At 40.4% G+C, this 24,179-nt stretch overlaps 1 protein-coding gene across 2 annotated transcripts in view; it reads left to right on the top strand.

Moving 5' to 3' along the window:
* Window positions 1-149: 149 nt before the first annotated feature.
* Window positions 150-24,179, top strand: part of shisa6a (shisa family member 6a) — a 42,591-nt gene continuing 18,561 nt past the window's right edge. For both annotated transcript variants that reach the window (XM_077619731.1, XM_077619730.1), the window contains exons 1-3: window positions 150-289; window positions 556-649; window positions 15,416-15,456. The gene's annotated coding sequence lies outside the window, so the exon portion shown is untranslated. The remainder of the gene's footprint in view (window positions 290-555; window positions 650-15,415; window positions 15,457-24,179) is intronic.

Here is a 24,179-nt window from a genome sequence, read left to right as displayed (position 1 = left end):
TGTTTTTCCTTGTGTTTAAATAACATTTTAATCAAAACTGGGTAATACTATAGTCAATTCTGCTAAAGAAGCCAAAATAAAGTGGACAAAAAGTATGTAATCCAAATACTTGATAATTTGTTGATAAATTCATGCAGGCATGACGGGATCGAGTTTAAACTGTCGCCAATAATTAATATCTAAATTTAGTCAGGCATTTGCAGGGCATCTCAACAGAGAAGCCTGCAAGCAACCTTATGTTTGTGATTACCTAATCACGGTAGCGTCCAAGTGTGTTTGGTGTGTAAAGGTGAGAGAAATATAACCGAAACGGGGTTTTGCATTGAAATAAGGAGGTCATATTTATGATATACTTTTGATATGCATTTTATTTTTAATATCTAAGTTTTTAAACCCACATGTATATTGCGTTACGTCTCCCTTTCAATTCAAATTTACCCAACAAATGATCGAAGGGTGCAATGTTTATTCAGTATTGTAATACAATTTATTTTCATTAAAAATTTTCGATAATGCAATGTATCGTTATATATATTCTATTATTTTCCTCTTAAGAACATTGCTGCGCTTCCCTTGTTGTCCACAAAAAGGCGTCAAAGCACCGTTGGAGTTTAAAAGAAAAGCTGAAACTTCTTTCTGCCAGTAATGGGTGAGTAAATGCTATTTATAATAAACATTTAGCTCTTTGCTTTGTCAAAATACATGGCAAAATTCACTATCTAAATTAAGTAATGTTGGTAAATGGCAGTCGGTCAGGTAGGTTTCAGTAATATTTCACAGAGTGCTGAAAGACTGATGCTAATTATTCTCTCATTAAGAACACATTTTTGTCACATACCTTCTAGTACAAGTTTTTTTTAAACTTGATTTTACTTGAACTTAATTTACTACGATACATCTTGCTCCAAAAGTGATACATTTCAGTTAAACCTATGGCTATGTTCTTTAATTATCTCTCTTATCCTAATGATGCATCACTGCCATCTACTGGTGGTTGTGCCTCAGTAAAATTGTTCACCTCTTGTATGTGTATAGTAAAAAAAATGTCATTCAATTGGCAAAACAAAATGTTGACTCGTGAAGCTAATGGAAGCACGTCTTGTTCATTTTATGAAAACACCAGGTTTGTAATTCTAAAATGTCTTCCTTTAAGGGGCGACTGTGTTTTTCTCTCCCTGTTTGTTCCTTTTTCACGTCTTCATTTTTTGAGGGAGCGTCACGCGCGGCCGCTCCTCAAAATGTAAATGCACCTCTTGCGAGCTGGGCTGTTTTCCGAAGCGTGACGGCAGCTCTCCAAAGGTCGCCTGAATGATAATAAGCGGCTTTTCTATCGGCCGCTAGGCTAAGCTATGCCGCGCACGCACTCCCGTTCTAGTGTATGTTTATCGGAGAAGCAGACGTGACTTCGCTACTCAATGCTAAACCTGATGGATGTGTTACCACACACCACCTTTTTGTCAACGTCGTGTGTGTGCTTGTTCGACATGTTAATTGGTTTAATATGAAAACTTGGTATATTAGGTCAATAAAAAGGGTCAACGTCTTTAAGGGTGCCTAAAAAAAACTAAAGATATCCTCCGATTCCATTGCGTAATCGGAAATCAGGCCCAATTACGTCATTTTCAGAAGATCGGAATCGGGGGGGAAATGGTTTTAGTTTTTAAAAGGTACTTTGGGGGGGGGGGGGGGGGGGTCAAGCAATAACTCATTGGCTCTTATTCACGGTGATAGACTTGCAATCCATTTTGACCAGTCAAATTCAGTTGAATGTTTGTTGTTTACGTACTAAAGGCTAAAAGCAACAGAAATGTCTTGAGGTAAAACATTGTATATATTATTTATATAAACATATTTACACTACTGAACCAAACTTAGCCGAACTAAAAGAAAATATCCAGCAAAAGCAAAAAGAGCAAGAAAAATCACAAAACAAAAATATAACTCAATTTATCGCATTGTTTAACCAACTTTATTCATGTGCAACAAAATATTTAAAAGTGGTCTGAGACCTTATGTTGTGATGCACAACAGATTTAAAAGAAAATGTTTTTTTTTCTTTGTTAAAACCACTAATATTGCCATAGCTTTGTTGAAAAAGCCTCAAAACTTTATTCGTTGGCTGCCATTGACTGAGATGGAAAAAAATGGCCCTTTGTAAGCATCTGCGAGCATTCGATGACGACATCCCAAAAGAGGCGGGCGCCACGTTGTCATCGTTAATTCGGCGTGGAATGAAAGCAGATGCTGTCGAAGCCAGCGGACGCCTCCGATTGGACATAGCCGTCGCTCGCCTTCACCACCTGAATCCAAAGTCAATTATGCGGCGCCCCGTTACCCCACAGGGCGTTCCGCGGCTCCACATTGAAAGCGAGAGCTAATCTGAGCCGACTGGAGGTCACGGTCGTGTGGAGAGCCGGGTAATTGTGAACGCTCCAATCCCGTGAGGTCCCGCGAGTTTAGTGTCAATCAGCTGTCGGCTCGCGTCGTCATCCTCGCTGGCGTCGCTGCGTTTGCACCTTCGACCCGATGCATTCCATCTGCAATAGGAAGCGCTGTAAAACATCGCATAGAACTTCAACGACCAAAGGGGATTGTGTTCTCGGAGCAATTAGGGCTGCCACCATTAATCGACTTAATCCACGGGCGTCCAAAGCGGCCCTCGAGGGCCGCAGAGGGTGCTTGTTTTGATTCCAAATGAACATCTTCACCCATTTTGGTGTCTGAAAAGGCTAATCGGTTGCTTGCTGTGAGGTGCTGCTTGTTTCAGAAAAAAACCTCTTTGGAACAAAAACCAGCACCCACTATGGTCCTTTGTGGAATAGTCTGGACACCCCTCACTTAATCTTTTTGATCTTTGTAAAACTTCCAAAAATTCCCCCAAAAAGTACCTTTAAGCTTATTTTTTTTTGAAAGAAATATTTCCCTTTTTTTTCCAGAAACTGGACACGCTGGTGAAACATGGCTGCTTAAGGCCACCAAATGACCGTTAGTTTATTTTTGCTCCGCCCTTAGCACCTCCCAATGTGCTTTCATTGCACTTTATTAGCTTGACAAATGCACCGCTGCAGTGTTGTTTGCAAATAAGCCACGTGGGATATGGAATGCGGTTCTTCTTCCCGTTCACGTTTTGTAAACGAAACGATGGCTCGTGGGCGCGTGTCCTCCCAAAAAAAATCTAACTGCTCACCGGGGAGACTTTTTTTTTCAGTTAAAGGAGGTTCAAGTTGTCTCAATCATGTATTAGTGGTACTTTGGTGGAAAAAAAATCAAAGGTCAGCATTTCTCTTGGTGTGGTGAGTAATAAAATAATTGGACATCCAACACTGAACACTGATTAAGTTCCCTGTCGAATCAATCACTCAATATTCTTCTTTTTTGAGAATCAGTAGTAAAGTCATTGTAAAAATAGTTAAAATTTTGTGATACTGGCCTGTAAAAACAAACAAATCAGACACTGCTGTATCGTAAGCAGACCAATTAGAGGCTGGTATTTTTCCTGTTTAAAAATAACTCATTAATTTTCAATTTTTAGTATCATTAAATGATTCAAATAATACCTGTAAATTGGCTTTTTTGAAGGGCGTTCAGTGTAAAAGCGATTGTCAGTCACCATTAAGTTGGGTTCTCACCATGTAGATATTTCCATAAATGACTGATTGTTTGTAAGATAATTTCTGACATCTTGGTAGAGTGCCTTTTACAAAACGAGATTCTATTAAATCAACTGTCATTTTTCGTCGTCATAATGGAACGACGAAATGGGTGTTTGTAGAATGTTCAATGAGGAAACGGCACTGAAGAAAATGCTGACGTCTTGTGGCTCTTTTTTGCTTTGACAGATCACAAATAGTCACTTAGAGCCTTGAAAATGCTAAAATTCCATTGAGTACATCTTTCCAGGCGACCAGTCATACGATGGCTATTTACCACTGGGAGGTGCTAAAGGTCTGCATAACTTAATAGAAATTAAAACATATTATATACAGTATATAGTACTAAAAATGTATATTTTTGTCCGGAGCTCCGGGTGCTCCTTTTATTCATTGGCAGTGGATGCCCAATCATTTGGACTGGGAGAGGCTGGCAGAGATGATTTGGTGCCAGCCCCTCCCAGTCCAAGTGGATTGGACATCCATTCCCATTAATGAAAGTGAGTGAGTTGACAATGGGCGAGAGAGCGTTTGGTGCGAAATGAATGAAGAGCAGATGTTCTCGCGGCGCCGTTTTGCCGATCGCTGGTGCGAGACCTTGGCTCGCCGACTTTGATCAAGGTCGTGGCGCTAATCGTCAACCTCGTTAGAGAAATTTCTAACTCCCACCTGCTCCGCCCACGCTTTCATTTACCTTCAGGTCGAGCGCTCTCCAGTTCCTAAGTATCCTCGCTTCTTTTAAAGTGGACTCCAAAGTCAAAATGGCAAGATTCGATGATCCGAAGCAAGGGGGAGCGGGAGGGGAGTTTGCCATGGTCCGTGGGGGTGCTTTCAGAAAAATCTAAGCGTGGAAAGGCTGACATGAAATGAGGATAGAAATCAGGTCTTTAAAAAAAAGGATGGATGTATTTTAAAGTATTGCGATCGCTGTCAGTCTTCCCAGTCAAGATGGATTGCACGTCTATCGCCATCAATGGCAGTGAAACATGATCCCATTTATATCATTCTTTCAAAAATGTATACTTTTTTTTGCGTTTGTTCATGTCAAAATTGTTACAAATTCTTTTTGGTCATTTAGATGTAGTTTTTCGGAATTTTACAATGGCTATTCTAGACTACACAGTCTATCATAGACTGTAGTCTAGAATAGTAATAGACTGTAATCATAGACTCTGTGATTCAAAACATACTACAAACGACAACATTTTTACTGCGCAGTTACTACTTACCGTCGAGTTTGAATACCTGTGGCGGGTCACGTTCCATTTTTAAGCGCAGAGACGTGAGAACTTTAGCAACACGGCCCGAAGCCGAACGTCTGTGCGTTAGAAAAGCAAACAAAAAAAAAGAACAGTCGGCGCACGGGCAGATAAACATCACACCGTACCCAAGGGAAGCCGGCAGACAAAGACGGATGGGCCTTATCGTCCTAAACGGCCGACACGCGTGGCAGCTTGATTTAAGAAGTCCCGAGATAATTAACACCTCGGCCGCCGCGGTGGGCCGACAGTAAAGGACGAACCCCCCCCGCCTGCGAATGGTGACAATTGGCAGAGTGACGCTGGCAACAAAAGCCCATGTTTTTATTTCAAGGCTGGGCCCTGCCATTGTTCTGTCGCCCGTATTTGCGCAAATTGTCCATGTCTTATTAGAATGTGTGGCAGTAGCTCTTTGTTGCAGCTGCAGTTGTTTGCTCAACATCGCCTCAAATTTACGACAACAGACGTGCAGGCTACGTTTCCCTTTTTTGTCACCTTGCAATGGGTTTTGGAACATAACAGTTTTTAATAGTACTTGTGTTGTGCTCAACACCAAGATCTGTCCAACACTTGCCCAAAATCAGGAATCTCTCTGATGAAGACTTTTGGGAGTCAAGATGAAGACAAAGACTTAGACCAGATCAGATAGAGATATGTCCAAAATCAGGAATCCCTGAGATGAAGTCAAGATCAAGGCTTGGGAATCAAGATCAAGATTTTTGTTAGTCAAGCTCAAGATTTGGGAATCAAGATCAAGATTTTTGTTAGTCAAGATCAAGTTCTTTGTGAGTCAAGATCAAGACTTGGGAATCAAGATCAAGACTTGGGAATCAAGATCAAGGTTTTTGTGAGTCAAGATCAAGACTTGGGAATCAAGATCAAGATTTTTGTGAGTCAAGATCAAGATCTTTGTTAGTCAAGATCAAGATCTTTGTTAGTCAAGATCAAGAGCTTTGAGTCAAGATCAAGAGCTTTGTGAGTCAAGATCAAGAGCTTTGTGAGTCAATATCAAGATCTTTGGAATCAAGATTTTTGTTAGTCATGATCAAGACTTGGGAATCAAGATCAAGATTTTTGTGAGTCAAGATCAAGATCTTTGTTAGTCAAGATCAAGATCTTTGTTAGTCAAGATCAAGAGCTTTGAGTCAAGATCAAGATCTTTGTGAGTCAAGATCAAGATCTTTGGAATGAAGATCAAGATCTTTGTTAGTCAAGATCAAGACTTGGGAATCAAGATCAAGATTTTTGTGAGTCAAGACAAAGACCGAGACCAGACCAGAAAAAGACTCATTATATTGGCAAACGACTCCGAGACCTTCAAAATTGATCTTGACGCAAGATACGTCTCAAACTTTAAATGGTAAACCGTAGTAAAAAAAAGCCAAATGTTCAATGTTTTTTGATTATTTGATTTAAAAGAAAAAGCATACCGTACATGAGAAATGACGGTGCGAAGAAAAGAGAAAAAAAAATCTATCAAGAGGATAAAGACCGCAAAGGAATGTTTCTCTTCTGGTTTCTATGGGAAAGTTCCTCATCATCGAGGCCGATCAGCCCAGAAGATAACTAGGAGGAGGAGAAAGAAAAGAAGAACGAAGCCGACTTTAGCTGAGCTCAGGCTTCTGGTCGTCATGATGAATTGGCGGCGACTTATTACGCTGCGGTGATATCATCTGAGTCCCCCTTCCATAAATCCTCGTCCGCGTCCTTGTTTTGTATTTATTATACGCCACGCCGCAAAAACTTTCAGTGCCACTTCGGACACTCCGCCTTTATCTGCGGGCAGGTCGTCATTTATGAGTTTGCGGGTTATTTGCTTGATGCGTGGTTAATTGGATTGCGCCGGCGCTTACCGGGACCTCCGATGGGCGGCTTATTGCGTTAGTGGATTCTACACGCTGACCCTCTGGCGAAAACATGACTTGTTGTGTGATTACGCTTCTCCTCGCAATAACGTCTCTCGCCGTTGCCGAGCCGCTTCAATAACGGGCTCTCGGGTGAACTTTGACCCCTGAGGAGCCTGCAGATCATCACGACTTCAAAGGAGAAAGGAAACAAAGGGAAAAGGAGATTTCAGATGAGGAAAAATGCCAGGCTTGTTGCGTTAGTCTCTCAGAACTGAATGCAACTCATTCTTTTGTGGAAAAAACTGACGGCGATGCGGATCGATTTTTTTTGCGGTTCATCTGTTTGGTTGGATGGTTGCATAACTCATCGATTCAGATCGATGTATCGTTACTTTTGAAATTGGGCGTGAAGCATTATATGATACAGTATTGATTCCTTGGTCTAGGACACAAGTCAAAGTGGCGGCCTGGGGGCCAAATCTGGCCCTCCGCATCATTTTGTGTGGCCCGGGAAAGTAAATCAAGAGTGCCGACTTTCTGTTTTAGGATTAAATTTAAATGAAGAGTATAGATGTATATTAAATTTCCTGATTTTCCCCCTTTTAAATCAATAATTGTAATTTTTTAATCAATTTTTCTGTGTTTTTAGTTCAAAAATCATTTTGTAAAATCTAAATATATATTTAAAAAAAGCTAAAATAAACATTGTTCTAGATTTATAAAAAAAAACTGAATATTCAGGGCTTTTAATCCAGTTCTTTTAATCCATTTATTTTAAAAAATCGAAATATTATATCTAAAATGGTCCGGTCCACGTGAAATCAAGTTGACGTTAAAGCGGCCCGCGAACCAACCAGAGTCTGACACCCTTGACAAGATGATGTTACGTTAAAATTGTTCTTTCTATTCATTTGGACAATATATGTTTCCAACTCTAGCCTCTAGCCCGATCTGTTTTGCATCTGGCCAATGAGAGAAGGCTAGGCACGATTTTTCACCTCTTCTAAAATTGGACACAAGCGGGCAAAGAAGGGATTTGGAGATGAAGTCCATTACCACCTATGCGTATCGTTTCCCATCTCCAATAATGGCCTCTTTCTACCTTGTCCTAATTTGCAGTGTGGAGGGGGATTGCTTGTTTTCGCGGCGTAATGGCCGCATTGCTGCATAGGCGCATTCCTTCTCATCTCATTATTCTGGGATGCCGCGTGTCAGGGTGCCACGTCCGCGTTTCACGCCGGTCAAACGGCCGCATCCGTTTCCTCCCGGCGAGAGTCAGGGACGAACGCTTCATCTCCGGGGAGACGGAATCTAGACCAAAGCCCCCCTCTGCGCCGACCTCCTCGTTAAATTGGCACATTAAATCTGTGGTTTGCACCGCCTTGTATGAATATTCATCTCGTTTGCTTCAGTTTGACCTCGTCAAAGCTCTCGCGGGCCTCGTGCGAACGTACGCCTCACCTTTTCAATGACGGAGCAACACCGAAGTGACCGGCTGATCTAATGTTATCTAAGCGATGCCCATGGGAAGTGAACTTTGTAGATACTACAGTGGAGAAAACTCATCAGTAAAAACATTCTTTTCCCCCAGCTTGTATGGGAAAACTGCTACAATTTTGTTTTTTGAAGTCGAACCACCAAAGACCACTGACTCGGAACAGAATTATAGAGTAAAGACGTGGTCATGACGTGTCAAATTCAAGACACCAGCCAAAGATACAGTACTAGAAAACACAGGAAAGCCCTGAACTAAAGACAGGGAAGGAAATACGGAACGAGAAAATGCACTATACCTGAAAAACACCAAGCGCAACAGAAACAAAGCGGAGAAACCTAGCGGGGATGCACAACCGGAACCAAGCGCCAAAGGCATAAATCTCGGCCATAGACCACGGGCCCGGTCATGTTTTTATTCCCCCGAGCCCGTATTTGACACTGTAGCTTGTTGGTTGGCCTGCAAGATCATGGAGTTTCCATGGCGACGATGTCGAAAATCTCACTCGGAATTCCAGTCCCGGAGTCGGCGTGACCTCGGCGCTCCGTCCAAATGATGCCAATTGCCTGATGTGAGAGCGTTTTAGGCCAAATGATGCGGCTCTCCATTCCGCGGGCTCGCGGTAATTGATGCGGCGCGCTCCCATGTTTGCCGACCCCGGACGAAGCGGTCCATTCACGGGAACAACACGTTCGCCGCTACCTTGCGCTCTGATGTCTACATAATGGATCATCCTCCCACTGGCCGGCCCGGGGAAAATTCGCAGGAATCCCGCGTTCCCACATAAATCACACCACACAAACTCCGTTCAATTCGTGGCTAAATGAATCGTTTATCAGCTCGGGTGCATGCGGCGGCGCTCTGTGGCTTTTAAATTAGGGTTTCAAGTTCAAAATGGGCTTTTCGAGGCAGGGTTGAGTTTTCCAATTGGGCTACCGTCTCAAAGTAGCATTTTTTTGGGTAAAAATTCTTCGAATTTGGCTTCAAAGATTAGGATTTTAAAAAAGGCTAAGCGTTTCAAAGTTGGCGGCCCAGCGCCCAAGTGGTTCTGAGATCGAGGGTTCCATCCCCGATGGGTTCTGACCTTCCCGTGTGGCGTTTGTGTGGGTTTTTTTCTGGGTTCTCCAGTTTCCTTCCACACCCCAGATAACCTCACTTGCCAAAAAAAAAACGCCTTGGCTTTGTCCGGCAAGCCATCGTCGTATCGGTGACAAGTAGGCAACTTAAATTAGAGGCCATGAAAGTTTAATAATCACGGTTGAGCGAACTGGGTCATCGTTTTGGCACGGCAAAAAAAACGCGGCTGATGCCTTCAAAATCTCATCAAAACGCCAGCGCCTTCCTTATCCTGTAACATCCTTGCCGCTCATTAGCGCCAGCTGCAGGGGGTGGAAAAAAAACGGCAGGACATACGCGGGCGTCCTCGTGGCGTCTTTAACCCTCGGCTGGAACCCCCCCCTCTCCTTCCCGGGGGCTCGCGCATCTGCCGAGCCTCCTTCACAAGGTCGCGGCTTCGCAACGCTAAAAAAAACCATTTCACACAGACTTCAAACGGATCGGCAGCCTTGTTTGGAAACCGAATCGATGAAATCTTCTGCCTCTAAATTCGAAGTGTGGAAACAAAAAACAACAAAAAATGACCTTGAAAACAACATTGAACAAAATGATGCACTTTGGATGTACTTTCGCAACAGGTGAAAAGAACGGTGACGCGTTCGCCCCCCCAAAAAATGAGGTGAAGGATAAACTGGCAGTGATTCACTTTCACACCTGCACGCATGCCGGCCTACTTTGAATGTGTCATCAGGACACGCACACACGCCGGTTGATTCAATTCAACTGGCACAGTTGAGGCGTTTGCTTCCTTGACGAAAAGATCAGCACAACAAATGTGTGTGTCCTAATTCAACTGTAACAGCGATGATGTCGGCGATGTGACCTATTAGGACAAGAGTGTCAGACTCGGGTTGGTTCGCGGGCTGCTTTAACGTCAACTTGATTTCACGTGGGCCGGACCATTTTAGATATGACATTTCAATTTTTTTTTTATAAATGGATTAAAAGAACTGGATTAAAAGCCCTGAATATTCAGTTTTTTATAGATGTAAAACAATGTTTATTTTAGCTTTTTTATATATTTTTTTAGATTTTACAAAATGATTTTTGAACTAAAAACACAGAAAAAATGGATTAAAAAATTACAATTATTGATTTTAAAAGGGGGAAATTCAGGAAATATAATATACATCTATACTCTTCATTTTAATTTGATCCTAAAACAGAAAGTCTGCACTCATGATTTACTTTCCTGGGCCACACAAAATGATGCGGCGGTCCTGATTGGGCCCCCGGGCCGCCACTTTGACACATGTATTAGGATGACAATGTGGCTGACAAAAGATGTGTGTATGCACAAATGGTAAATCTGTGTCCGGACTTTTGGGCAGTTTCAAATGTTCTATAGCAATTTGTCAAGTTTAACCAACAACTCTGACCAATGACTTCAACTAAAGATTTAAGAGAGTCATTGACCTCGGTTTTGGGAGTGATCATTTGACTGAATGTGTTTGTGTGCATACAAATGATTGTCTTTTGTGCGCCCAACCGAGCGTAAGTGAGCTTGTGTGCATGTAAGCGAGTGAACGTATAGGCACACGAGTGTGTGTCAGAGTGACTGAAAAATGTATCCGTCGGCAGCACGGGCCGAGCAACTTGCTGATCAGACCAGGAATGTCTTGAGCCAATCACCCTGAGGGGGGCCTTTTCTGTCTCCGCTAGAAATAGCGCCTCTAATTAAGTTCACGGGTCTTGCTCATAAAGTCAGGCTGCAAAATAAGAGCTTATGCTGGGGTGGCACTTTGCTTTTAATGCCACATCGCAATGTGGGACGACACTTGACAAGCACAGTCGTTCGTACCTGGACTTCCGATGAAGTATCTGAAAGAATCCACAGTAACAAGAGTATTTGTACGATTATTTCAGTTATTGATTAATCTATCGATTAATGTTTCGATTCATCGAGGGATCACGTAACAAACATAATGCCTTCCAGAATAATTGTTTATTTTGACCTGCACATCCATTGGCGCGAATCGTACTTTCAAAAGAGCATCAAATGCCAATACAAAATAAAATACTTGAGTGACAATAACCAATTTTTTAGTTTATAAAAAATACTTAATTCGGCATAATTAAGTATTATGGATTTATTTATCACGTGACTTGCTTACTGTATCGACTCATTGACTTCAGCTCTTCATAACAAACACAATTTTTTGTTCGGACAAGTAACTTGTGAGACATCGATATAAATTCTATAATCGTTGTTTTATATGCTTTTTGCATTATACTTTGTACTGGAAACATGCTTCGTTCATTTACGACGTGAAGAGTCTCAAAATGTGGACATGAAAGATGCAATTCGAGGCGCCACCAGAGGACAGTGTCACCTCCCCAATCAATGAAAACAAAGTACGACACTTTGAAAACCTTACTCTAATTAAACGAATCTTCGAAGCAGCAAAATGGAATTCGAAGATTTTTTTTTTCCGAACTAAATTACTCGATTGAATCGATTAATTGTCGAGGCACCACTTCCAACCATCCGCGTGGTCGAAGATGCACGGTCGGGCGATTTGGGGCGGCGTGGCTTGCAACTGATTAACTAGCAAATGAAGTCTCATTACGGTTTCCTTCCGCTCGCCGCCGCGGCGCTTGTTGATGAAAATGCAAAGTGACGCGTCGGTAATTGCGGGATACTTCTCAATTAGCGTGATGGTCGCGTGCCATAACCTGCGTCATGACGCCGTAAAGCTAACATTAGCTACTTCCGAATGGCTATTAAGAGGCAACTTCTTGTAATGAGGGTCTTACAAGTTTTGAATGACGAGCCCTAATTTGCACATTGTGGCCGTTGACTGTAAACGCCAGCGCTACTGTTACTCCAACTCTGTTGCCGGAGTGTGACCAAGGTCATCCGAGCGGCGATGACGAGTGACTTGGACTGTAGGAAACCTCTCCCGGCCTCGGCGCCCCCGTGACCTTGTCGCAAGCCGGCGTCCCTCGGCGAGCCGCCGTGTCCCACTTTCACGCCACGCGTCATTTAGCCCTTTGCCGCCGTGCAGGCTATTTATTTCCACGCTCAGACGGTTGGCAGATTGAGAGCCGAGCGCACGGATCTGGGTCCCGTCCACCGAGGATCACGTCCTCTACGGCCAAATGTGTGTTTGATCGGTGGAGTGCAAACATAAGTCGGGAATGGAAAAGCACCGCAAGCAGGGGATCCGAATGTTGTTTTCTTTTTTTTTCCCCCAACATCTTTGACCTCCCGTTGTCACTTGACGTGCGGCGGTGTTTCCCGACGACAAGCTTGCTTCCGCCATTTGGGGTCTCCCGGGGGTTTCTTGACACCTCTTGAAGCTTCCTAGCGTTTCTAAAAACCTCTCAATTTTCAGCCATTATTTGTTGCCAGGGTCAGAAATCTGCCTCAAGGCCTTCACAATCAGTTCTGCAGGCTCTGCTGCATTAAACAAGCATCGATAAGACTGTTGCTTTAACCAATCAGATTTCGAGTTGGCAACACCACAATGCCTTGTCGCAGGCGTAGGGATACTTCATCGCTTTCACCAACTATGATTGGCTAGTGATTAGCCAGAGCTACCAAACTGTATCTGTAGCGAGCCTTACAAGCAAATGTATTGTTGTGTTGATTTAAAGCCATTTTCAAGACGGACTATGCTAGAAATACGACAGGACAGGCTCGACTTTCAGCATTAGCTTCGATGGCGATAGAAAAGAAGGAAGAAAGAAAGGAGGATGGATATTGTGTACAGTTAAAAAGGATTTTTGGTGAGTCAAATATGGCTATATTCCTAAATAATATTTCAATTGTAGGCCTGGTTCTGATATCTGAAAAGCTCCAGTGTTTGTATTTAATCACTAAATGCTGCTAGGAAGTGGATTTTACCCCATTGTAGTGCAATTTTTGCCGTTTCGCCATTGACGTCCATCGCTGTCTTTTCCTGGGAAAATCACCCCCTGGCCTGGTTGTAATGTCTTAAAGCTGCAGTATTTGTATTTAATCATTAAATGCTGCTAGGAAGTGGATTTTACCCGTTGAAGGCGCTACGAGAAAATGCACGGACCGCCACTGCGTAAAAGCATATCTCACCACTTCACCTCATTGGCTGCCATTGGGAGTGAACAACCTCCAATCCATATCAAACGTTTCCTTCGATTCGAAGGATTGGACGTCTACTTGTGATAAACTCATTTGAATTCACACCAGAAGGATGGGAAAAAAGCCACATGATTGGACTACTATTAATACAAAAAGCCATTTTCGAGCTGTGCTGCCAAGTGGAACGATTCTGAAATCTGAGCGCATTGTCATGAACGCGAATCAGGCCGCGGGGGGACGGGAACTTATTGGCTGAAAGAGAGGCAGAGGAGGAGAAGACGCGTGACTTCATCATCGATCATCCTCGCCTGTTGATCTCCAATAACTTTTTCAGTGAGTCCTTCAAAGCGAGGGGGAAGTTGGCTTCATTTAGTTGACCACAATGGCATCCCAATGATGAAGTGCTCCATTTCTACGCAGAGACATTTTCTGTCCGCTTTCCTTTTGAGCGTGCCGCGTCTGTCACGTCTGCTTCAACTAAACTTGATCGATTTCAACTGTCTGATGTGGAATTTTGGGATGGCGAAATCATTTCTTTCGCTCTATGATTGTCTTTTGCCGTCTTTATTCAATGTGCTGCAATGTTCCATTTCTAAATTGCTTCCTTTCCTGGTGTGTCTCACCCTGTTACAACAGGATGCAGTCTTTTTAAGGGAATATAACACTAGAACGTAGCCTATACTTATTGCGGCGTTAGCATTTAAAATGTATATAATCTTTCCACTACGTTAGCCGTTCCCCAAATTTGCAAACATGTTTTATCCCTGCTTGTTTCATCTTGGCATCCTTCAGCCGAAACTTTGATTGCACTCGAAGCGCGTCTCAGGTCACTTGGCGCACCACCTTTATTATTTATTCATTTATCTATTCATCTTGATCTATTCTTCAATGCACTTACGCACAGTACAAGAGAGGCGTGATTACTAAGAAGACGGTAAAAATGTATCACGATGGATATTAATGGGAACAGTGCGCTTCTTTCCCAAATAAAATAAAAAATGAGATTTTTTTTTAAAAACAACCTTAATAATAAATTCATCAGAAAAACAGATTTGAAAAAAAACACTAATCGTAAAAATCAGTTATACTCAGAAAAAAACGAATGAAAAAAACATCCTTCAAAATACATTTATTAGAAAAACAGTGAGTTGAACAAAAAATACTTGCTAAATTACTCATTGAGAAAATAGTTTTCAAAAATAATAACAACCCCAAAAATACATTTTTTTTTAAAAATACTCAAGGCTTTATTTTTAAAGTGAATGCAATCCATTTCCCGTAATCTACATTCACAAATCCCTTGAGTGTGTGTGCGTGTGTGTGTGTGTGTGTTTTTTGAATGTGTACATGTGAGCGCTTTCCAAGTGCACAAAGCAATGTTATGTGTTATTAGAGCTCATCCAGTGTGAGCCGGCCTGTGTAATGAAAGCATGAAACCTCTTTTTCTGCCATTTTCTCTCCCGGGATGGAGCGGCGGTCCACATCATCACTGTGAAATCTGGCCTGCAGGAATTATTGATCACACACACACACACACGAGCCAATCGGCGTCTAGCTTGCATTTGTGTGTGTGTGTGAGAGAGAGCTGCTTTGTGCTTATTGAACATAATCACGCTGGAACATCAGGATTGGCTCTAAAAGGCACCTAAAGGCTTGCCAACACCTGCAAATGGAGTGCATTTGCCACGTGACGCTTTCAATTCTGCGCCAGAGTGCGGAAAACACAAAGGTTGCCAATTCACCGTGGAAAATATGCATTTTCATCTTGAACGTACAAGATAGGATTTGAAAAAATGCTATAGAAAAAAATAACTTCATTATCACATAGAAAATGAATAAAGTTCCATCCAGGCTCTTCACACCCTCAAAGGACTATTCCTAATTAAATATGCATTCATTTATTTGTTTTAATGCTGTCAGTCAAATGTGTTAATAACAGTGTTGACATAAATTGCCATTGACACTATTAATTTTTTTTTTTTTAGCTCAAAATGTGGCAGATTGACTGGAACAAAGTTACATTTTGGTGAGTTCATCTCATTTTGTTTCTATTTCATAAATTAGACTATATATATGTGTATATATATGTATATATATATATATATGTGTATGTATATATGTGTATATATATGTATATATATATGTATATATATATATATATATATATATATATATATATATATATATATATATATATGTGTATGTATATATGTGTGTATATATGTATATATGTGTGTATATATATGTATATATATATATATATATATATATATATATATATATATATATATATATATATATATATATGTATGTGTGTGTGTGTGTGTGTGTGTGTGTGTGTGTGTGTGTATATATATATATATATATATATATATATATATATATATATGTGTGTGTATATATATATATATATATATATATATATATATATGTATGTATATATATATATATATATATATATGTATGTATATATATATATATATATATATATGTATATATATATATATATATATATATATATGTGTATGTATATATATATATATATATATATATATATATATATATATATATATATATGTATGTATATGTGTGTATATATGTATATATACATATCCCTTATTAGGACTGTTTTTTGAGACACCATTGTTTTGATTAAACTCTTGGTTTTCATAGAAACTCTTTTTGGGGGGTTGTTTTTCCAAGTTATCAAGATCTTAAAGTGACAGTGAAAATTCATTTTTTTTCCAATTATACATTTCCCACCCTATTAAAGGTAAAGCACTTTTTTTAACTTTAATTGACATTTGGTCGGATTCCCAAATGATCGTTTATTTCTTTTAAAAAGTTGACCTAAAAAGTAGCTTTGACCTACGCTTATGAATATTGACGCGGTGGTCGAAGGTGGCGACCGGGATCAAATCTCTTCCACGCCGAGTGCATCCGAGGGGATGATGAAATCTACCCCAGGCAATTAATGACTGACTTATTCATGACGCTCCGACTTTGAGGACACTTTGTTCGCATCTACTCCGTATTATACCAGAAACTGAAGGAAATGGTAACCATTGAAAGCCCTTATTGCATTGCAGCATTTTTATGCAATGAGGAATTGCACCCAAGGATGATTAAACAAACTGATATTTTACACTGCAAACCTTTCAATCTATTTCAGTTGACTGCAGGAAAACGCGAATGATGGATTTTATTGTTTGCGTCTTTACTTTTGTCACACCGAGACAAACGAGCAGACAGTAGAGATTCCCATTTGGCACCCGGGTGGACAAATGTTGCGTTGTACTCCGCTAGCCGACGACTCCCAGCTTGACTTTGCTCCAGTCGCCGACTAAAAGATGAATGACGGCGTACGGCCGTTGACGTTTTTCATGAGCGAACCAATGACGCAGGCCTGACAATAAGAGAAGGACTTTGTGAAAGCGACGCATTTCCCGTTGAAACAAATGTCGCTGTTCATTTCGAATCACTGCCTGTTGTTTTGGGCTCAATTCAGCCGATTTCGTTTTGATTTTGGTGCATTTCGTCTCACATTTTGTAGCAGTTCTGGCTCACCAGCCCGTTAATTTTGGGGCATCTCTTTTGAGAAATGAAGTATATTCACAGTCCCCAACACTTTAAAGCCTTTTTATAAAATTCATAGTGTTTTAATGATTGTGCTCTAAAACAGGGGTGTCAGACTCGGGTTGGTTCGCGGGCCGCATTTTTAGATATAATATTTAGATTTTTTTATTATAAATTGATTAAAAGAACTGGATTAAAAGCCCTCAATATTCAGTTTTTTATAGATCTGAAACAATGTTTATTTTAGCTTTTTTTATACATTTTTAGATTTTACTAAATTATTTTTGAACTAAAAACACAGAAAAAATGGATTAAAAAATTACAATTATTGATTTAAAAGGGGGAAAATCAGGAAATGTAATATACATCTATACTCTTCATTTTAATTTGATCCTAAAACGGAAAGTCGGCACTCATGATTTACTTTCCTGGGCCACACAAAATAATGCGGCGGGCCAGATTTGGCCCCCGGACCGCCACTTTGACACACATCTGCTCTAAAGAGTTAAAAGTATCTCATTTCCAATTTCTCAGGTCATTCAACATATTGCAACTTTATTAATAGTCACTAAATTCCACGTTTTGAACACTTTCCTTGACAAATCTCACAAATGTCATTTTTTTTGTCCACTGAGTCAGGACAATGTCAAAGGAAGTGTGTTTACCCGCCCTGGTTTCCATGGCAACCATTTAGCACACTCCGCAGCAATTACCAGCAATGTCAATTCGGGCGATTTATTTGCCGACGGATACCGCCGATCACTTCCCGTCCGTACGGGTCGCCGTCAACGAGCCATCCCAATTTCCTTGTTTGCTGGCGACACACTGTTGCTAAGCAGAACTTGCATGCGATGGAGCACGGCCTTTATTGACGTCCAAACGTGTGGAAAGGCGCTAAGCGCTAAGGAGCTAATCAGGCTTGTTGACACAACGAGGCGGTGGGAATTGATCGCAAATTGATTTGTGTCTTAAGATACTGAAGTCTTCTTCTGGTTGTCAGCGTGTCAAACGGCGAGCTTCCCCGAATGTGCCGTTTTAGGTTCGGCGAGTGAGTTTGGCGCACGTTATCATTATTTGAAGATTTGCTGCAGGCTTTGACTTTACTTTAAAAATAACCAACGACAGCAGGGAATTCTGGAGGAGAAACTATAAAAGCTCTTCTTTAAGGCGTATTTCCGACTGATGTGCTAGTTATAGTTCAAGTCTTGCTTCAAGGTTGCTGTTGTTTGATTCGTGTGGAAATCAGGTGCTTATTGATTAGATTCATTCTTTTATATATATTTATCTTTTTTACGTTTAAAAGTTTGATTTATAATAAATGAATGTCCCATAATGTTTTTTCCCACACAATTTTTAATTCATGTGAATTGTTTCCTATTGTTCATTTTCCTTAACCTGAAGTAGATTACATTAGATGAGATTAGATTACATTACATTAGATTACATTACATTAGATTACATTACATTAGATTACATTACATTAGATTACATTAGTTTAGATTACATTAGTTTAGATTACATTAGTTTATTTACATTAGTTTAGATTACATTAGTTTAGATTACATTACATTACATTAGTTTAGATTACACTAGTTTAGATTACATTAGATTACATTAGAATACATTACATTAGAATACATTACATTAGAATACATTACATTAGAATACATTACATTAGAATACATTACATTAGATTACATTACATTAGATTACATTACATTAGATTACATTAGATTACATTAGATTACACTAGATTACATTAGATTAGATTAGATTAGATTAGATTAGATTACATTAGATTAGATTACATTAGATTACATTATATTAGATTAGATTAGATTATATTAGATTAGATTACATTAGATTACATTACATTAGATTAGATTACATTAGATTAGATTACATTAGATTACATTATATTAGATTAGATTACATTAGATTATATTACATTAGATTAGATTAGATAACTATTCATCTCGTATTCGATAAACAAATAAATGTATTCAAGAGCGACAAGATCATTTTTTTGTGATCAAATTGGCTAACCAATCAATCATTGCCCCTTTACTGAAACACAATCATTCAATGGCAGCCAAGTTGGTTCCAATAGATTCAATTCCTTTTGCTTTCGGCAGCAGTGAGTGAGTTAGAGTCCCATATATTTCTTGATTTGAATGCACGTAACATCATTTTTGCGAGTTGATTGTATTAGCAGACAAAGAAGAAGAAGCATTATGTAGCAAACGTCTGTGCGGATATGATAAGCGGCCGTGTTGTTGAATGAAGTTGTGTAGTCATCAATTGTTTGGCATGTGTGCTGAGCCACCAAAGCAAATTTCTCTCCATAGATTTACACCAGCGACACGGCCAGGTTTGTCATTCATCACCTGATAACACACACACACAATCAGCAGCAGAGTCAATGAAGAGACGACAATTGTCTCAGCACAACAAGCTCTTAATCAGGGCTCATTTCAAATTCAACTTGTGCGCCGGAATCAATTGGGCTGCGAGTGACGGCAATCGTCGTCTAATTTGGATCTCCCAATCAAGTCAACGGCCGTGGAACGCAAACATGGATATGGACGTTCATAGTGTGCTTTAGTTTTGCGTGCTTTTTCTACATCAAATTTTCATTCCTACATTTTATCCCACTTTGGAGGCAGGAGACGAGACCACGAGCTGAAATTCATTTGAAAAAGGACCGATGTTTCTCTGCGGGCTGCGAGTCGTAAAAGTCATAAAACGGTAAAGACGACTTCCGTAATGACGAATCGGCTTCATTGTCGCGCCTCTTCTTTCTCCTCGCGCTCATGCCTAGGGGCAATTTAGAGTCTTCAACCAGCTTACCACGCATGCTTTTGGGATGTGGGAGGAACCCGGAGTACCCGGAGAAAACTCACCCAAGCAAACGGGCAAATCCACGGTACTCGGATGATTCGCCGAAAGACGTTTGGCCGACGGACGTTTGGCCCAATGAACGTTCGGCGAAACGTCCATTCGGCGACCTGTCCGTCCGCCAAACGTCCGTCGGCCAAACGTCCGTCGGCCAAACGTCTTTCGGCGAATCATCCGGTCACGAAACTCCACACATGAGAACCCACCTGGGATCGAACCCTCGACCCCAGAACTGTGAGGCCGACGCCCATCACCATCCAATTCTTGCAAAAAATATCACGTCGAAGTCACTTTGAAAAGCTCCTGTCAGAGTGCAAAACATCGATGTTATCTCGCCGCCCAGTTTCACGCATTCTGTATTCCAAGGCGACAAGCGAGTTGTTTTCACCATTTGTTTTTCTTTTGCTCGTTCGCTCCCACGGCGAGATGCCACCGCGCCGTTAATGGATCGATCGCTCGTCTGGGGCCGGAACCAAGCGGGCCTCGGGCACTGTTTACCGCCACGAGGCGGAGGGAACCGGCAAGAGACGAGCGGTCGCCGTCCTCCCGAGAGGCCCCTGGGCCAAACAGAAAATAGTGGATAATCGCGCTTAATGAGGACAAACGGTGCGCCGTGCGCCACGTGCCCTCGGGTCTCCGCATATGCTTGCACGTCAGCGTCTAATTGGTGGCCGTTCATCAGACTCGCAGAAAAAAATAAAAATAAGAAAAAGACGAAATTTCGACTTTTACCCAGTTGCTTATTCATGTCCCAGTATATACTAGTATGCTCTGTGTACTCACTAGTGAACCAATATACTGCACGTGTATCAATTTGAAGTATTATGGTGTGCGTGTGAATTGTTGAAACACTAACGTTCACTATGTAATGCACTTGTGTCAAAGTTGATGTAATGTCTAGTGCACACTTGCAGAGCAATTGTAGCTACTATGATAGTAATATTAATTATAGGTAGGCCTGCGCGATAGTCCCATCGCAAGGCGTGTAAAGTTTTTATTTTTTTCAACACGCAAACTTTTGTTTTGCTTCATAAAAGCCTCCATGATCCCTTTTATGTACCGAAAGTTTCATCATCCACAGAATGGATTAAACGGAGTTATGCGAATACATTGTAGTCATGTTACATCAACCAAAGTCTATTGCATTCATCTAGTTAGAAAATCTTTCATTTTTAATCATGCAATATATTGCGGCAAGAAGTCATTCTCTTAATTTTTTACAGTATCGTTCAACCCTAATGACAGCTCATCATTTTTATATTTCTTAAAAAGGTTTTTTTTTCTATTTATACTTTAGGCGTTTTTTTCCAACCGGTCATTAATTGTGTGTATCTTGTGAATATCCCCCCCCCCAAAAATTCAGGGTTTCATTTTTTTTTTACAATTTTCATTTTAAAATGTATTTTCTCCTGTGTTTATTTGTTTGTGTTTTTCCATTGCTTGGTTTCAATTCGTACATCTTAATTTAAGTATATTTCAGTAGTGGTTTGTTTGTTTGCACGTCCCTGTAGTCGTCTATGATGTGGATTTTCTTTTTTCACTTCCGTTAATCGGACTTCAAGTCCTACATGACTAAAAGGATTAAACAGAAAAGCTTTTTGGAGTTTAAAAAAAAAAAATTCTGTACAGATTTAATGTCCATCCGCCCCTCACCTGTCACCAGCTCGGCTTCACGAGCTTGCCGAGCGCGTAGATGAATTATTTAGCTGAACATTATGCAAATGAATCACGGCTCCCCATGCTAGCGAAGCCTTTTGACATTTTGATGAGACTCGTTTTCCTTTGGCTTTTTATCGGCGGAGTAAATAAGTTCATTTGTAACATTTATAAAAATCCAAGAGATCTATTGAATGATGCGGGAAGGTTAAGTACAAAGTACTCCGTGTTAAAAAGGTAACAGTGGCTGACTTGAAGACTCAACAATTCATTCAGAAATCGAAACAGCCTAAATAAATAAATGCATCGTTAAACCAGAGGAGCACTTTGAGCAAACACACTCCCGCCTAAGCAGCCAAATTCAAAGCATTGACTTAATTGCATTGATCTGACCTTTTGAACCTCTGACCCCAAATGTAATAACCTCTTCCGTTATATACGACAAAAATATCCCGCTAGCTTGCTAATCATCATTTTTTATTTTCCATAATTCCTTCACATCTGCCGTTTTATATTCCAAATGTTATCCTGCAAGTTTGATAATAATTCCTTCCTTCCTGTTTGGCAATAAATATGCCTTTTGTCTGCATCCACGTTTTATTATCGTCGAGATTTGTAAATGTAGAAACGTTTTATAGCGTGTGGAAATTGGGTGGTTTCGGCTGAGTAAAGAAAGGCAGCCTTCATCATGGATTTTTAATGAAAACACCCAAAATATGTATTGCTCAATTGATCCATGAATACTAATGAGATGAATTGAAGATGAGCTTTCCTTTTGTTGAATTAGCCATGTTGTGCATGATGGAATTTGATGTTTGTTGTGAATAGTGCACATTTGATAGTGTTATTGAAACTTGTTTGGTTAAAATATTTGTTTAATTTTATAGCAATGATGTCATTTCTGTATTGGTCTATGTATTAGAAATCCATTTAAACCAGGGGTGTCAGACTCGGGTTGGTTTGCGGTCCGCTTTTTTTAAATAAGTGGATTAAAAGAACTGGATTAAAAGCCCTGAATATTCAGTTTTTTAAATATCTAAAACAATGTTTATTTTAGCTTTTTATATATATTTTTAGATTTTACAAAATGATTTTTGAACTAAAAACACAGAAAAAATGATTAAAAAATTACAATTATTGATTTAAAAAGGGGAAAAAATCAGGAAATGTAATATACATCTATACTCTTCATTTTAATTTGATCCTAAAACAGAAAGTCGGCACTCATGATTGAGCTTTTTTAAATATATTTTTAGATTTTACAAAATGATTTTTGAACTAAAAACACAGAAAAAAAATACTAAAAAATTACAATTATTGATTTAAAAAGGGGGAAAATCAGGAAATGTAATATACATCTATACTCTTCATTTTAATTTGATCCTAAAACAGAAAGTCGGCACTCATGATTTACTTTCCCGGGCCACACAAAATGATGCGGAGGGCCAGATTTGGCCCCTGGGCCGCCACTTTGACACATGTGATTTAAACAATCACAGTGCATAATTTTGCATTTAATATTAAGGAAGGGCTTATTTGCGCAGCTTCTAAATTTATTGGCAAAGAATAAAAATTTGGATGAATCCCAAATTTTAGTGAAAGAAGCCTTGGGTCTTCCCCTCCATCCACAAACACTAGCTAATTAAGACTTTTATGTTCCTACAACATTGTATAATTGCGTGTGTCGTAAAAGGCCTGCTGTCGCCCCGAAAACACACACACACACACACACACAGACACACACACCCGGGTTGTGTCGTTTGTGTGTTGTTGACAGCGGCATCCGTCCCAGTCGGTTTTTGTCCGGTTGCCGAGTCAGTGCTCGCATGCTTTGGCGTGTGCCGTTTCATCAAAGTGCTATCTTAATTTCCCCCGACCGCACTTTGCATGCGTAACAATTGATTATTGCACACTTTTATTCATTTGGACGGCACTCGCACACGTTGGCGCACACCACCGCTTTCATGCCGGCCTCCTTGTTGCTCTCTGGAGTGGGGAGTTAAAAAAAAGAAACCGTTCCCTCGCACAACAAAAAAATGCTCCCGTTTCAGCTAGGAATGATCTCGCTGTCTGCCATCGATGGAGATAAACGTTCCATCCATTTGTGCTGGGATGGCCGGCTGTGATCGAACCAGTCGGCGGCACTCCGAGCGGATCATTCCCAGTTTTATCTTGAGAAAGCAGACCTCTGCCAATTTTGCCCTCTGACCTTTTATCCTTAAAACCACAATATTTATTCCCTTCTTGCTTTTCATATTACAATCATATCCTGCAAATTTGGTGTCAATTCCCTTCTTCATACTTAAACTATCTACATACCTGTCAACCTCTGCCGATAACTGCCCTTATAAATGATTATGATTCCCCTTACAAACCCCCAAAAAACCTGACAAACACCGTACGACTCGTCGTACGGTGTTTGTAAGGTTTTTTTGGGGTTTGTAAGGGGAATCATAATCATTTATAAGGGCAGTTATCGGGAGAGGTTCACAGGTATGTATCTAGCTCAAATATACACTATGACCCTATGACCTATGACCTTATGACCCCACCACTCAATCACTTTTTCTGTTTCTTGCTATAAATTTGATGATAATGTTTTTCTTTGTTCTTGACTTA

The sequence above is a fragment of the Stigmatopora argus genome, chromosome 14, assembly GCF_051989625.1.
Source record: "Stigmatopora argus isolate UIUO_Sarg chromosome 14, RoL_Sarg_1.0, whole genome shotgun sequence".
Lineage (NCBI taxonomy): Eukaryota > Metazoa > Chordata > Actinopteri > Syngnathiformes > Syngnathidae > Stigmatopora > Stigmatopora argus.
This window is presented reverse-complemented; position numbering and strand designations above follow the sequence as displayed.